Source organism: Anomaloglossus baeobatrachus, unplaced genomic scaffold, assembly GCF_048569485.1.
Source record: "Anomaloglossus baeobatrachus isolate aAnoBae1 unplaced genomic scaffold, aAnoBae1.hap1 Scaffold_3349, whole genome shotgun sequence".
In the NCBI taxonomy this organism is placed as follows: Eukaryota; Metazoa; Chordata; class Amphibia; order Anura; family Aromobatidae; genus Anomaloglossus; species Anomaloglossus baeobatrachus.
In genome coordinates this window covers 16,605-30,323 of record NW_027442726.1, presented here as the reverse complement: position 1 = coordinate 30,323, position 13,719 = coordinate 16,605, and the positions used below count along the sequence as shown (strand labels likewise).

Sequence of the window (13,719 nt, the reverse complement as noted above, 5' to 3'; positions counted from 1 at the left end):
GAGATTGCCCCCTCCTTCCACTAGCCCACCCTCCCACCCAAAGAACAACTTCTTCTGCGCAGCTTGTTTTCTAGGCAGCAGCGCTATTGTGATGTCATCGGGGGGCATTGTGACAAGCCGCCAGTGTTCCGTCTCTTCATGTTGTGCACAGTTCAAACGGAAAATACATCAACAGGCAGACTACAGAAAAGCTTACTATCAAAGGTTAGAGGGGGGCTTTCTCAGAGGGCTTTTTACAGTTTTTCTATTCCCAATTAGCCGTTTAAGTGTACTTATTGAAAGTAGTAATTCTTTCATAGGCCGCCCTTTCTTAGTATTTGACGTTCCTTATATTGCGGTATGAGGCTTCGCAGTAGGTTGCAAACATTCATCACCCATGACTGTCCCCAATTGAGCTCAGAAGCTCAATGTCTATCATGACCTCTCTTTTAGAATGTCCAAGAGCAAGCAAACTATTCCTCCAGGAGAGGGCGCCAACAGACTACTAAAGAGATCATCATTACTCAAAGAAAACCCCAAAAACCAATGCATGATAGGAATAAACAGGTAACTTTCTTTGGAGTGGAAGCGGAGAGATCGCACCAGATGCCAATTCTAGATGTTATCACACCTGTGGTCACTGCAGCAGCAGGTGAATCCACTTTGTCCAAAAGGGATCTATTCCATTCAATTGCAAATGATCTAGATAAGACAGAGAACTGCAGCACGGGGACATAGCCGAGTTGGTCAGGTTGAGTGGTGATGAGTTTGCTATTTGGATGAATAAAGAAAGTCAAAAGTGTGAAAGATAAAAAACAAAAGGAGGAAGTGTGAAAAGTGAATGGGCCAAATTGAGGTGCATATGAAGACGTATGCTTTCTTCCAATTCATTAAATCGGGCTAATATGAATCAGGTGAATTGAGTTCTGCTTTTGGAAACTGGGTTAAGAAGGGGTGCACCGTTCCTGGAGGTACTGCAATACCAGGTCAATGCGTGGAGTGGACAGAGCAAGCTCTTTTTCCATCTCCCTGTTCTAAAAATCCATTTAATATATGGTCCCCAGATAGGGGACGTATCAGATATTAAACTGATAAGAACAGATACTACACTTGATCTTAGCCAAAAGGCCGAGAAGCGATAACCAGAATTGGTTTGGGCCTCGAGTGGCACCCTGGCCTATGCCGGACACATCTTAGGGAGAGAGAGCGAGAGGGAGACAAACCCACGCCTACACAAGACATTTTGTCACCCAAGCCAACCCTTGAAAAGGCTGCTTTGCAGAGCCAAAACAAGAAGAATGGTGCGTTTTGCAGCCGCCGCCCACTGCAATGAATCTGAATAACTCCTCCTTTAGGGCGCAAGCAACTCCCCTCCCCCTTGCAGTCTTTCCAATTCACGATACAAAAAGACGGACAGGACAGGTTGCCTGACTTTCCGTCACTGCCACCCTTTGCCATCCTTACCCGTAGAAAGCCCTTTCATCATCCCCAAACCCTAATCTTTTCCCTTTCCTTCCCAGCCCCCAAACCCTGCCCTCTGTACCTTTCTCACCACCCGCTTCCCTTCTCCTGTCATCCCCCTACCACCCGGGAAAAAAAGAGATTGCCCCCTCCTTCCACTAGCCCACCCTCCCACCCAAAGAACAACTTCTTCTGCGCAGCTTGTTTTCTAGGCAGCAGCGCTATTGTGATGTCATCGGGGGGCATTGTGACAAGCCGCCAGTGTTCCGTCTCTTCATGTTGTGCACAGTTCAAACGGAAAATACATCAACAGGCAGACTACAGAAAAGCTTACTATCAAAGGTTAGAGGGGGGCTTTCTCAGAGGGCTTTTTACAGTTTTTCTATTCCCAATTAGCCGTTTAAGTGTACTTATTGAAAGTAGTAATTCTTTCATAGGCCGCCCTTTCTTAGTATTTGACGTTCCTTATATTGCGGTATGAGGCTTCGCAGTAGGTTGCAAACATTCATCACCCATGACTGTCCCCAATTGAGCTCAGAAGCTCAATGTCTATCATGACCTCTCTTTTAGAATGTCCAAGAGCAAGCAAACTATTCCTCCAGGAGAGGGCGCCAACAGACTACTAAAGAGATCATCATTACTCAAAGAAAACCCCAAAAACCAATGCATGATAGGAATAAACAGGTAACTTTCTTTGGAGTGGAAGCGGAGAGATCGCACCAGATGCCAATTCTAGATGTTATCACACCTGTGGTCACTGCAGCAGCAGGTGAATCCACTTTGTCCAAAAGGGATCTATTCCATTCAATTGCAAATGATCTAGATAAGACAGAGAACTGCAGCACGGGGACATAGCCGAGTTGGTCAGGTTGAGTGGTGATGAGTTTGCTATTTGGATGAATAAAGAAAGTCAAAAGTGTGAAAGATAAAAAACAAAAGGAGGAAGTGTGAAAAGTGAATGGGCCAAATTGAGGTGCATATGAAGACGTATGCTTTCTTCCAATTCATTAAATCGGGCTAATATGAATCAGGTGAATTGAGTTCTGCTTTTGGAAACTGGGTTAAGAAGGGGTGCACCGTTCCTGGAGGTACTGCAATACCAGGTCAATGCGTGGAGTGGACAGAGCAAGCTCTTTTTCCATCTCCCTGTTCTAAAAATCCATTTAATATATGGTCCCCAGATAGGGGACGTATCAGATATTAAACTGATAAGAACAGATACTACACTTGATCTTAGCCAAAAGGCCGAGAAGCGATAACCAGAATTGGTTTGGGCCTCGAGTGGCACCCTGGCCTATGCCGGACACATCTTAGGGAGAGAGAGCGAGAGGGAGACAAACCCACGCCTACACAAGACATTTTGTCACCCAAGCCAACCCTTGAAAAGGCTGCTTTGCAGAGCCAAAACAAGAAGAATGGTGCGTTTTGCAGCCGCCGCCCACTGCAATGAATCTGAATAACTCCTCCTTTAGGGCGCAAGCAACTCCCCTCCCCCTTGCAGTCTTTCCAATTCACGATACAAAAAGACGGACAGGACAGGTTGCCTGACTTTCCGTCACTGCCACCCTTTGCCATCCTTACCCGTAGAAAGCCCTTTCATCATCCCCAAACCCTAATCTTTTCCCTTTCCTTCCCAGCCCCCAAACCCTGCCCTCTGTACCTTTCTCACCACCCGCTTCCCTTCTCCTGTCATCCCCCTACCACCCGGGAAAAAAAGAGATTGCCCCCTCCTTCCACTAGCCCACCCTCCCACCCAAAGAACAACTTCTTCTGCGCAGCTTGTTTTCTAGGCAGCAGCGCTATTGTGATGTCATCGGGGGGCATTGTGACAAGCCGCCAGTGTTCCGTCTCTTCATGTTGTGCACAGTTCAAACGGAAAATACATCAACAGGCAGACTACAGAAAAGCTTACTATCAAAGGTTAGAGGGGGGCTTGCTCAGAGGGCTTTTTACAGTTTTTCTATTCCCAATTAGCCGTTTAAGTGTACTTATTGAAAGTAGTAATTCTTTCATAGGCCGCCCTTTCTTAGTATTTGACGTTCCTTATATTGCGGTATGAGGCTTCGCAGTAGGTTGCAAACATTCATCACCCATGACTGTCCCCAATTGAGCTCAGAAGCTCAATGTCTATCATGACCTCTCTTTTAGAATGTCCAAGAGCAAGCAAACTATTCCTCCAGGAGAGGGCGCCAACAGACTACTAAAGAGATCATCATTACTCAAAGAAAACCCCAAAAACCAATGCATGATAGGAATAAACAGGTAACTTTCTTTGGAGTGGAAGCGGAGAGATCGCACCAGATGCCAATTCTAGATGTTATCACACCTGTGGTCACTGCAGCAGCAGGTGAATCCACTTTGTCCAAAAGGGATCTATTCCATTCAATTGCAAATGATCTAGATAAGACAGAGAACTGCAGCACGGGGACATAGCCGAGTTGGTCAGGTTGAGTGGTGATGAGTTTGCTATTTGGATGAATAAAGAAAGTCAAAAGTGTGAAAGATAAAAAACAAAAGGAGGAAGTGTGAAAAGTGAATGGGCCAAATTGAGGTGCATATGAAGACGTATGCTTTCTTCCAATTCATTAAATCGGGCTAATATGAATCAGGTGAATTGAGTTCTGCTTTTGGAAACTGGGTTAAGAAGGGGTGCACCGTTCCTGGAGGTACTGCAATACCAGGTCAATGCGTGGAGTGGACAGAGCAAGCTCTTTTTCCATCTCCCTGTTCTAAAAATCCATTTAATATATGGTCCCCAGATAGGGGACGTATCAGATATTAAACTGATAAGAACAGATACTACACTTGATCTTAGCCAAAAGGCCGAGAAGCGATAACCAGAATTGGTTTGGGCCTCGAGTGGCACCCTGGCCTATGCCGGACACATCTTAGGGAGAGAGAGCGAGAGGGAGACAAACCCACGCCTACACAAGACATTTTGTCACCCAAGCCAACCCTTGAAAAGGCTGCTTTGCAGAGCCAAAACAAGAAGAATGGTGCGTTTTGCAGCCGCCGCCCACTGCAATGAATCTGAATAACTCCTCCTTTAGGGCGCAAGCAACTCCCCTCCCCCTTGCAGTCTTTCCAATTCACGATACAAAAAGACGGACAGGACAGGTTGCCTGACTTTCCGTCACTGCCACCCTTTGCCATCCTTACCCGTAGAAAGCCCTTTCATCATCCCCAAACCCTAATCTTTTCCCTTTCCTTCCCAGCCCCCAAACCCTGCCCTCTGTACCTTTCTCACCACCCGCTTCCCTTCTCCTGTCATCCCCCTACCACCCGGGAAAAAAAGAGATTGCCCCCTCCTTCCACTAGCCCACCCTCCCACCCAAAGAACAACTTCTTCTGCGCAGCTTGTTTTCTAGGCAGCAGCGCTATTGTGATGTCATCGGGGGGCATTGTGACAAGCCGCCAGTGTTCCGTCTCTTCATGTTGTGCACAGTTCAAACGGAAAATACATCAACAGGCAGACTACAGAAAAGCTTACTATCAAAGGTTAGAGGGGGGCTTTCTCAGAGGGCTTTTTACAGTTTTTCTATTCCCAATTAGCCGTTTAAGTGTACTTATTGAAAGTAGTAATTCTTTCATAGGCCGCCCTTTCTTAGTATTTGACGTTCCTTATATTGCGGTATGAGGCTTCGCAGTAGGTTGCAAACATTCATCACCCATGACTGTCCCCAATTGAGCTCAGAAGCTCAATGTCTATCATGACCTCTCTTTTAGAATGTCCAAGAGCAAGCAAACTATTCCTCCAGGAGAGGGCGCCAACAGACTACTAAAGAGATCATCATTACTCAAAGAAAACCCCAAAAACCAATGCATGATAGGAATAAACAGGTAACTTTCTTTGGAGTGGAAGCGGAGAGATCGCACCAGATGCCAATTCTAGATGTTATCACACCTGTGGTCACTGCAGCAGCAGGTGAATCCACTTTGTCCAAAAGGGATCTATTCCATTCAATTGCAAATGATCTAGATAAGACAGAGAACTGCAGCACGGGGACATAGCCGAGTTGGTCAGGTTGAGTGGTGATGAGTTTGCTATTTGGATGAATAAAGAAAGTCAAAAGTGTGAAAGATAAAAAACAAAAGGAGGAAGTGTGAAAAGTGAATGGGCCAAATTGAGGTGCATATGAAGACGTATGCTTTCTTCCAATTCATTAAATCGGGCTAATATGAATCAGGTGAATTGAGTTCTGCTTTTGGAAACTGGGTTAAGAAGGGGTGCACCGTTCCTGGAGGTACTGCAATACCAGGTCAATGCGTGGAGTGGACAGAGCAAGCTCTTTTTCCATCTCCCTGTTCTAAAAATCCATTTAATATATGGTCCCCAGATAGGGGACGTATCAGATATTAAACTGATAAGAACAGATACTACACTTGATCTTAGCCAAAAGGCCGAGAAGCGATAACCAGAATTGGTTTGGGCCTCGAGTGGCACCCTGGCCTATGCCGGACACATCTTAGGGAGAGAGAGCGAGAGGGAGACAAACCCACGCCTACACAAGACATTTTGTCACCCAAGCCAACCCTTGAAAAGGCTGCTTTGCAGAGCCAAAACAAGAAGAATGGTGCGTTTTGCAGCCGCCGCCCACTGCAATGAATCTGAATAACTCCTCCTTTAGGGCGCAAGCAACTCCCCTCCCCCTTGCAGTCTTTCCAATTCACGATACAAAAAGACGGACAGGACAGGTTGCCTGACTTTCCGTCACTGCCACCCTTTGCCATCCTTACCCGTAGAAAGCCCTTTCATCATCCCCAAACCCTAATCTTTTCCCTTTCCTTCCCAGCCCCCAAACCCTGCCCTCTGTACCTTTCTCACCACCCGCTTCCCTTCTCCTGTCATCCCCCTACCACCCGGGAAAAAAAGAGATTGCCCCCTCCTTCCACTAGCCCACCCTCCCACCCAAAGAACAACTTCTTCTGCGCAGCTTGTTTTCTAGGCAGCAGCGCTATTGTGATGTCATCGGGGGGCATTGTGACAAGCCGCCAGTGTTCCGTCTCTTCATGTTGTGCACAGTTCAAACGGAAAATACATCAACAGGCAGACTACAGAAAAGCTTACTATCAAAGGTTAGAGGGGGGCTTTCTCAGAGGGCTTTTTACAGTTTTTCTATTCCCAATTAGCCGTTTAAGTGTACTTATTGAAAGTAGTAATTCTTTCATAGGCCGCCCTTTCTTAGTATTTGACGTTCCTTATATTGCGGTATGAGGCTTCGCAGTAGGTTGCAAACATTCATCACCCATGACTGTCCCCAATTGAGCTCAGAAGCTCAATGTCTATCATGACCTCTCTTTTAGAATGTCCAAGAGCAAGCAAACTATTCCTCCAGGAGAGGGCGCCAACAGACTACTAAAGAGATCATCATTACTCAAAGAAAACCCCAAAAACCAATGCATGATAGGAATAAACAGGTAACTTTCTTTGGAGTGGAAGCGGAGAGATCGCACCAGATGCCAATTCTAGATGTTATCACACCTGTGGTCACTGCAGCAGCAGGTGAATCCACTTTGTCCAAAAGGGATCTATTCCATTCAATTGCAAATGATCTAGATAAGACAGAGAACTGCAGCACGGGGACATAGCCGAGTTGGTCAGGTTGAGTGGTGATGAGTTTGCTATTTGGATGAATAAAGAAAGTCAAAAGTGTGAAAGATAAAAAACAAAAGGAGGAAGTGTGAAAAGTGAATGGGCCAAATTGAGGTGCATATGAAGACGTATGCTTTCTTCCAATTCATTAAATCGGGCTAATATGAATCAGGTGAATTGAGTTCTGCTTTTGGAAACTGGGTTAAGAAGGGGTGCACCGTTCCTGGAGGTACTGCAATACCAGGTCAATGCGTGGAGTGGACAGAGCAAGCTCTTTTTCCATCTCCCTGTTCTAAAAATCCATTTAATATATGGTCCCCAGATAGGGGACGTATCAGATATTAAACTGATAAGAACAGATACTACACTTGATCTTAGCCAAAAGGCCGAGAAGCGATAACCAGAATTGGTTTGGGCCTCGAGTGGCACCCTGGCCTATGCCGGACACATCTTAGGGAGAGAGAGCGAGAGGGAGACAAACCCACGCCTACACAAGACATTTTGTCACCCAAGCCAACCCTTGAAAAGGCTGCTTTGCAGAGCCAAAACAAGAAGAATGGTGCGTTTTGCAGCCGCCGCCCACTGCAATGAATCTGAATAACTCCTCCTTTAGGGCGCAAGCAACTCCCCTCCCCCTTGCAGTCTTTCCAATTCACGATACAAAAAGACGGACAGGACAGGTTGCCTGACTTTCCGTCACTGCCACCCTTTGCCATCCTTACCCGTAGAAAGCCCTTTCATCATCCCCAAACCCTAATCTTTTCCCTTTCCTTCCCAGCCCCCAAACCCTGCCCTCTGTACCTTTCTCACCACCCGCTTCCCTTCTCCTGTCATCCCCCTACCACCCGGGAAAAAAAGAGATTGCCCCCTCCTTCCACTAGCCCACCCTCCCACCCAAAGAACAACTTCTTCTGCGCAGCTTGTTTTCTAGGCAGCAGCGCTATTGTGATGTCATCGGGGGGCATTGTGACAAGCCGCCAGTGTTCCGTCTCTTCATGTTGTGCACAGTTCAAACGGAAAATACATCAACAGGCAGACTACAGAAAAGCTTACTATCAAAGGTTAGAGGGGGGCTTTCTCAGAGGGCTTTTTACAGTTTTTCTATTCCCAATTAGCCGTTTAAGTGTACTTATTGAAAGTAGTAATTCTTTCATAGGCCGCCCTTTCTTAGTATTTGACGTTCCTTATATTGCGGTATGAGGCTTCGCAGTAGGTTGCAAACATTCATCACCCATGACTGTCCCCAATTGAGCTCAGAAGCTCAATGTCTATCATGACCTCTCTTTTAGAATGTCCAAGAGCAAGCAAACTATTCCTCCAGGAGAGGGCGCCAACAGACTACTAAAGAGATCATCATTACTCAAAGAAAACCCCAAAAACCAATGCATGATAGGAATAAACAGGTAACTTTCTTTGGAGTGGAAGCGGAGAGATCGCACCAGATGCCAATTCTAGATGTTATCACACCTGTGGTCACTGCAGCAGCAGGTGAATCCACTTTGTCCAAAAGGGATCTATTCCATTCAATTGCAAATGATCTAGATAAGACAGAGAACTGCAGCACGGGGACATAGCCGAGTTGGTCAGGTTGAGTGGTGATGAGTTTGCTATTTGGATGAATAAAGAAAGTCAAAAGTGTGAAAGATAAAAAACAAAAGGAGGAAGTGTGAAAAGTGAATGGGCCAAATTGAGGTGCATATGAAGACGTATGCTTTCTTCCAATTCATTAAATCGGGCTAATATGAATCAGGTGAATTGAGTTCTGCTTTTGGAAACTGGGTTAAGAAGGGGTGCACCGTTCCTGGAGGTACTGCAATACCAGGTCAATGCGTGGAGTGGACAGAGCAAGCTCTTTTTCCATCTCCCTGTTCTAAAAATCCATTTAATATATGGTCCCCAGATAGGGGACGTATCAGATATTAAACTGATAAGAACAGATACTACACTTGATCTTAGCCAAAAGGCCGAGAAGCGATAACCAGAATTGGTTTGGGCCTCGAGTGGCACCCTGGCCTATGCCGGACACATCTTAGGGAGAGAGAGCGAGAGGGAGACAAACCCACGCCTACACAAGACATTTTGTCACCCAAGCCAACCCTTGAAAAGGCTGCTTTGCAGAGCCAAAACAAGAAGAATGGTGCGTTTTGCAGCCGCCGCCCACTGCAATGAATCTGAATAACTCCTCCTTTAGGGCGCAAGCAACTCCCCTCCCCCTTGCAGTCTTTCCAATTCACGATACAAAAAGACGGACAGGACAGGTTGCCTGACTTTCCGTCACTGCCACCCTTTGCCATCCTTACCCGTAGAAAGCCCTTTCATCATCCCCAAACCCTAATCTTTTCCCTTTCCTTCCCAGCCCCCAAACCCTGCCCTCTGTACCTTTCTCACCACCCGCTTCCCTTCTCCTGTCATCCCCCTACCACCCGGGAAAAAAAGAGATTGCCCCCTCCTTCCACTAGCCCACCCTCCCACCCAAAGAACAACTTCTTCTGCGCAGCTTGTTTTCTAGGCAGCAGCGCTATTGTGATGTCATCGGGGGGCATTGTGACAAGCCGCCAGTGTTCCGTCTCTTCATGTTGTGCACAGTTCAAACGGAAAATACATCAACAGGCAGACTACAGAAAAGCTTACTATCAAAGGTTAGAGGGGGGCTTTCTCAGAGGGCTTTTTACAGTTTTTCTATTCCCAATTAGCCGTTTAAGTGTACTTATTGAAAGTAGTAATTCTTTCATAGGCCGCCCTTTCTTAGTATTTGACGTTCCTTATATTGCGGTATGAGGCTTCGCAGTAGGTTGCAAACATTCATCACCCATGACTGTCCCCAATTGAGCTCAGAAGCTCAATGTCTATCATGACCTCTCTTTTAGAATGTCCAAGAGCAAGCAAACTATTCCTCCAGGAGAGGGCGCCAACAGACTACTAAAGAGATCATCATTACTCAAAGAAAACCCCAAAAACCAATGCATGATAGGAATAAACAGGTAACTTTCTTTGGAGTGGAAGCGGAGAGATCGCACCAGATGCCAATTCTAGATGTTATCACACCTGTGGTCACTGCAGCAGCAGGTGAATCCACTTTGTCCAAAAGGGATCTATTCCATTCAATTGCAAATGATCTAGATAAGACAGAGAACTGCAGCACGGGGACATAGCCGAGTTGGTCAGGTTGAGTGGTGATGAGTTTGCTATTTGGATGAATAAAGAAAGTCAAAAGTGTGAAAGATAAAAAACAAAAGGAGGAAGTGTGAAAAGTGAATGGGCCAAATTGAGGTGCATATGAAGACGTATGCTTTCTTCCAATTCATTAAATCGGGCTAATATGAATCAGGTGAATTGAGTTCTGCTTTTGGAAACTGGGTTAAGAAGGGGTGCACCGTTCCTGGAGGTACTGCAATACCAGGTCAATGCGTGGAGTGGACAGAGCAAGCTCTTTTTCCATCTCCCTGTTCTAAAAATCCATTTAATATATGGTCCCCAGATAGGGGACGTATCAGATATTAAACTGATAAGAACAGATTTTTGATTTAATGAAGCTTTCCAAAGCACCACAAAAAATGCATGACCGAAGTCACACCAAAAACAGTGCAAAGGCTAGGATTCGTGTGGACCCCACCGTGAGGAGAGGGTCCCCAAAAATCAACCCCGTCCCTCCGAGCCAGAAGGCCACAGCATGGGTCAGGGATCTTCGGTGCTCCCCCAAGCCGAAGCCTGGTTGAGCCTTGTCGTTGCTCCCAGCGTCCACCCAGGCATCTTACCCAAGTGGAGTAGAGAGCTACTAGTTGTTGGTTTCGCAGCCGAAACTGCCCGGACCGTCAACCGGTGTTGGTTTCTCAGCCCAAGGCTAACCGGACCTCCAACCGGGTGTTGGTTTCTCAGCCGAAGCTGACCCAGACCTCCAACCGGGTGTTGGTTTCTCAGCCGAAGCTGACCCAGACCTCCAACCGGGTGTTAGTTTCTCAGCCCAAAGCTGACCAGACCTCCGACCGGGATTATAAAAATTTCCCTTCCTAGCCAGAAGGCCGGGATAGGGTAATATGCTCAAAAAGTATGAAAAGGCAAGGTACGGTGTGCTACAGAGCCCAAGGCTTGCCGGGGTCCCAAGCCAGCAAGCTCAGACTCACTCCAGGGTCGTCAGTCCTGGGGCACGTTGTACCATAGCCCCCCACCCTTACTCAGTCTAATAGCCTCGATCCTGGTAGGGCCATGTTTTCCTCTAGATGAATATACTATCCACCCAGAGTACTAGCAAGCGCAACCTTCCAGTGTGCATTGTATCATTGTACTAAGGTGGCCTGGAGCTTAAACCACCTCTTCGAACAACACTACACTTGATCTTAGCCAAAAGGCCGAGAAGCGATAACCAGAATTGGTTTGGGCCTCGAGTGGCACCCTGGCCTATGCCGGACACATCTTAGGGAGAGAGAGCGAGAGGGAGACAAACCCACGCCTACACAAGACATTTTGTCACCCAAGCCAACCCTTGAAAAGGCTGCTTTGCAGAGCCAAAACAAGAAGAATGGTGCGTTTTGCAGCCGCCGCCCACTGCAATGAATCTGAATAACTCCTCCTTTAGGGCGCAAGCAACTCCCCTCCCCCTTGCAGTCTTTCCAATTCACGATACAAAAAGACGGACAGGACAGGTTGCCTGACTTTCCGTCACTGCCACCCTTTGCCATCCTTACCCGTAGAAAGCCCTTTCATCATCCCCAAACCCTAATCTTTTCCCTTTCCTTCCCAGCCCCCAAACCCTGCCCTCTGTACCTTTCTCACCACCCGCTTCCCTTCTCCTGTCATCCCCCTACCACCCGGGAAAAAAAGAGATTGCCCCCTCCTTCCACTAGCCCACCCTCCCACCCAAAGAACAACTTCTTCTGCGCAGCTTGTTTTCTAGGCAGCAGCGCTATTGTGATGTCATCGGGGGGCATTGTGACAAGCCGCCAGTGTTCCGTCTCTTCATGTTGTGCACAGTTCAAACGGAAAATACATCAACAGGCAGACTACAGAAAAGCTTACTATCAAAGGTTAGAGGGGGGCTTTCTCAGAGGGCTTTTTACAGTTTTTCTATTCCCAATTAGCCGTTTAAGTGTACTTATTGAAAGTAGTAATTCTTTCATAGGCCGCCCTTTCTTAGTATTTGACGTTCCTTATATTGCGGTATGAGGCTTCGCAGTAGGTTGCAAACATTCATCACCCATGACTGTCCCCAATTGAGCTCAGAAGCTCAATGTCTATCATGACCTCTCTTTTAGAATGTCCAAGAGCAAGCAAACTATTCCTCCAGGAGAGGGCGCCAACAGACTACTAAAGAGATCATCATTACTCAAAGAAAACCCCAAAAACCAATGCATGATAGGAATAAACAGGTAACTTTCTTTGGAGTGGAAGCGGAGAGATCGCACCAGATGCCAATTCTAGATGTTATCACACCTGTGGTCACTGCAGCAGCAGGTGAATCCACTTTGTCCAAAAGGGATCTATTCCATTCAATTGCAAATGATCTAGATAAGACAGAGAACTGCAGCACGGGGACATAGCCGAGTTGGTCAGGTTGAGTGGTGATGAGTTTGCTATTTGGATGAATAAAGAAAGTCAAAAGTGTGAAAGATAAAAAACAAAAGGAGGAAGTGTGAAAAGTGAATGGGCCAAATTGAGGTGCATATGAAGACGTATGCTTTCTTCCAATTCATTAAATCGGGCTAATATGAATCAGGTGAATTGAGTTCTGCTTTTGGAAACTGGGTTAAGAAGGGGTGCACCGTTCCTGGAGGTACTGCAATACCAGGTCAATGCGTGGAGTGGACAGAGCAAGCTCTTTTTCCATCTCCCTGTTCTAAAAATCCATTTAATATATGGTCCCCAGATAGGGGACGTATCAGATATTAAACTGATAAGAACAGATACTACACTTGATCTTAGCCAAAAGGCCGAGAAGCGATAACCAGAATTGGTTTGGGCCTCGAGTGGCACCCTGGCCTATGCCGGACACATCTTAGGGAGAGAGAGCGAGAGGGAGACAAACCCACGCCTACACAAGACATTTTGTCACCCAAGCCAACCCTTGAAAAGGCTGCTTTGCAGAGCCAAAACAAGAAGAATGGTGCGTTTTGCAGCCGCCGCCCACTGCAATGAATCTGAATAACTCCTCCTTTAGGGCGCAAGCAACTCCCCTCCCCCTTGCAGTCTTTCCAATTCACGATACAAAAAGACGGACAGGACAGGTTGCCTGACTTTCCGTCACTGCCACCCTTTGCCATCCTTACCCGTAGAAAGCCCTTTCATCATCCCCAAACCCTAATCTTTTCCCTTTCCTTCCCAGCCCCCAAACCCTGCCCTCTGTACCTTTCTCACCACCCGCTTCCCTTCTCCTGTCATCCCCCTACCACCCGGGAAAAAAAGAGATTGCCCCCTCCTTCCACTAGCCCACCCTCCCACCCAAAGAACAACTTCTTCTGCGCAGCTTGTTTTCTAGGCAGCAGCGCTATTGTGATGTCATCGGGGGGCATTGTGACAAGCCGCCAGTGTTCCGTCTCTTCATGTTGTGCACAGTTCAAACGGAAAATACATCAACAGGCAGACTACAGAAAAGCTTACTATCAAAGGTTAGAGGGGGGCTTTCTCAGAGGGCTTTTTACAGTTTTTCTATTCCCAATTAGCCGTTTAAGTGTACTTATTGAAAGTAGTAATTC

The 13,719-nt window shown here is 46.8% G+C and overlaps 8 non-coding genes across 8 annotated transcripts; all 8 read right to left on the bottom strand.

Annotated features, from left to right (window-relative positions):
- Positions 1-928: 928 nt before the first annotated feature.
- Positions 929-1,119, bottom strand: LOC142271109 (U2 spliceosomal RNA). Its single transcript, XR_012736278.1, has one exon. It is a non-coding gene; the product is annotated as a U2 spliceosomal RNA (small nuclear RNA).
- A 1,387-nt stretch (positions 1,120-2,506) lies between these two features.
- On the bottom strand, positions 2,507-2,697 carry LOC142271108 (U2 spliceosomal RNA). Its single transcript, XR_012736277.1, has one exon. It is a non-coding gene; the product is annotated as a U2 spliceosomal RNA (small nuclear RNA).
- A 1,387-nt stretch (positions 2,698-4,084) lies between these two features.
- LOC142271106 (U2 spliceosomal RNA) lies at positions 4,085-4,275 on the bottom strand. Its single transcript, XR_012736275.1, has one exon. It is a non-coding gene; the product is annotated as a U2 spliceosomal RNA (small nuclear RNA).
- A 1,387-nt stretch (positions 4,276-5,662) lies between these two features.
- On the bottom strand, positions 5,663-5,853 carry LOC142271105 (U2 spliceosomal RNA). Its single transcript, XR_012736274.1, has one exon. It is a non-coding gene; the product is annotated as a U2 spliceosomal RNA (small nuclear RNA).
- Positions 5,854-7,240: 1,387 nt separating this feature from the next.
- On the bottom strand, positions 7,241-7,431 carry LOC142271104 (U2 spliceosomal RNA). Its single transcript, XR_012736273.1, has one exon. It is a non-coding gene; the product is annotated as a U2 spliceosomal RNA (small nuclear RNA).
- A 1,387-nt stretch (positions 7,432-8,818) lies between these two features.
- On the bottom strand, positions 8,819-9,009 carry LOC142271103 (U2 spliceosomal RNA). Its single transcript, XR_012736272.1, has one exon. It is a non-coding gene; the product is annotated as a U2 spliceosomal RNA (small nuclear RNA).
- Positions 9,010-10,396: 1,387 nt separating this feature from the next.
- On the bottom strand, positions 10,397-10,589 carry LOC142271146 (U2 spliceosomal RNA). Its single transcript, XR_012736311.1, has one exon. It is a non-coding gene; the product is annotated as a U2 spliceosomal RNA (small nuclear RNA).
- A 2,189-nt stretch (positions 10,590-12,778) lies between these two features.
- LOC142271102 (U2 spliceosomal RNA) lies at positions 12,779-12,969 on the bottom strand. The gene has a single exon (XR_012736271.1). It is a non-coding gene; the product is annotated as a U2 spliceosomal RNA (small nuclear RNA).
- Between the last annotated feature and the right edge of the window lie 750 nt (positions 12,970-13,719).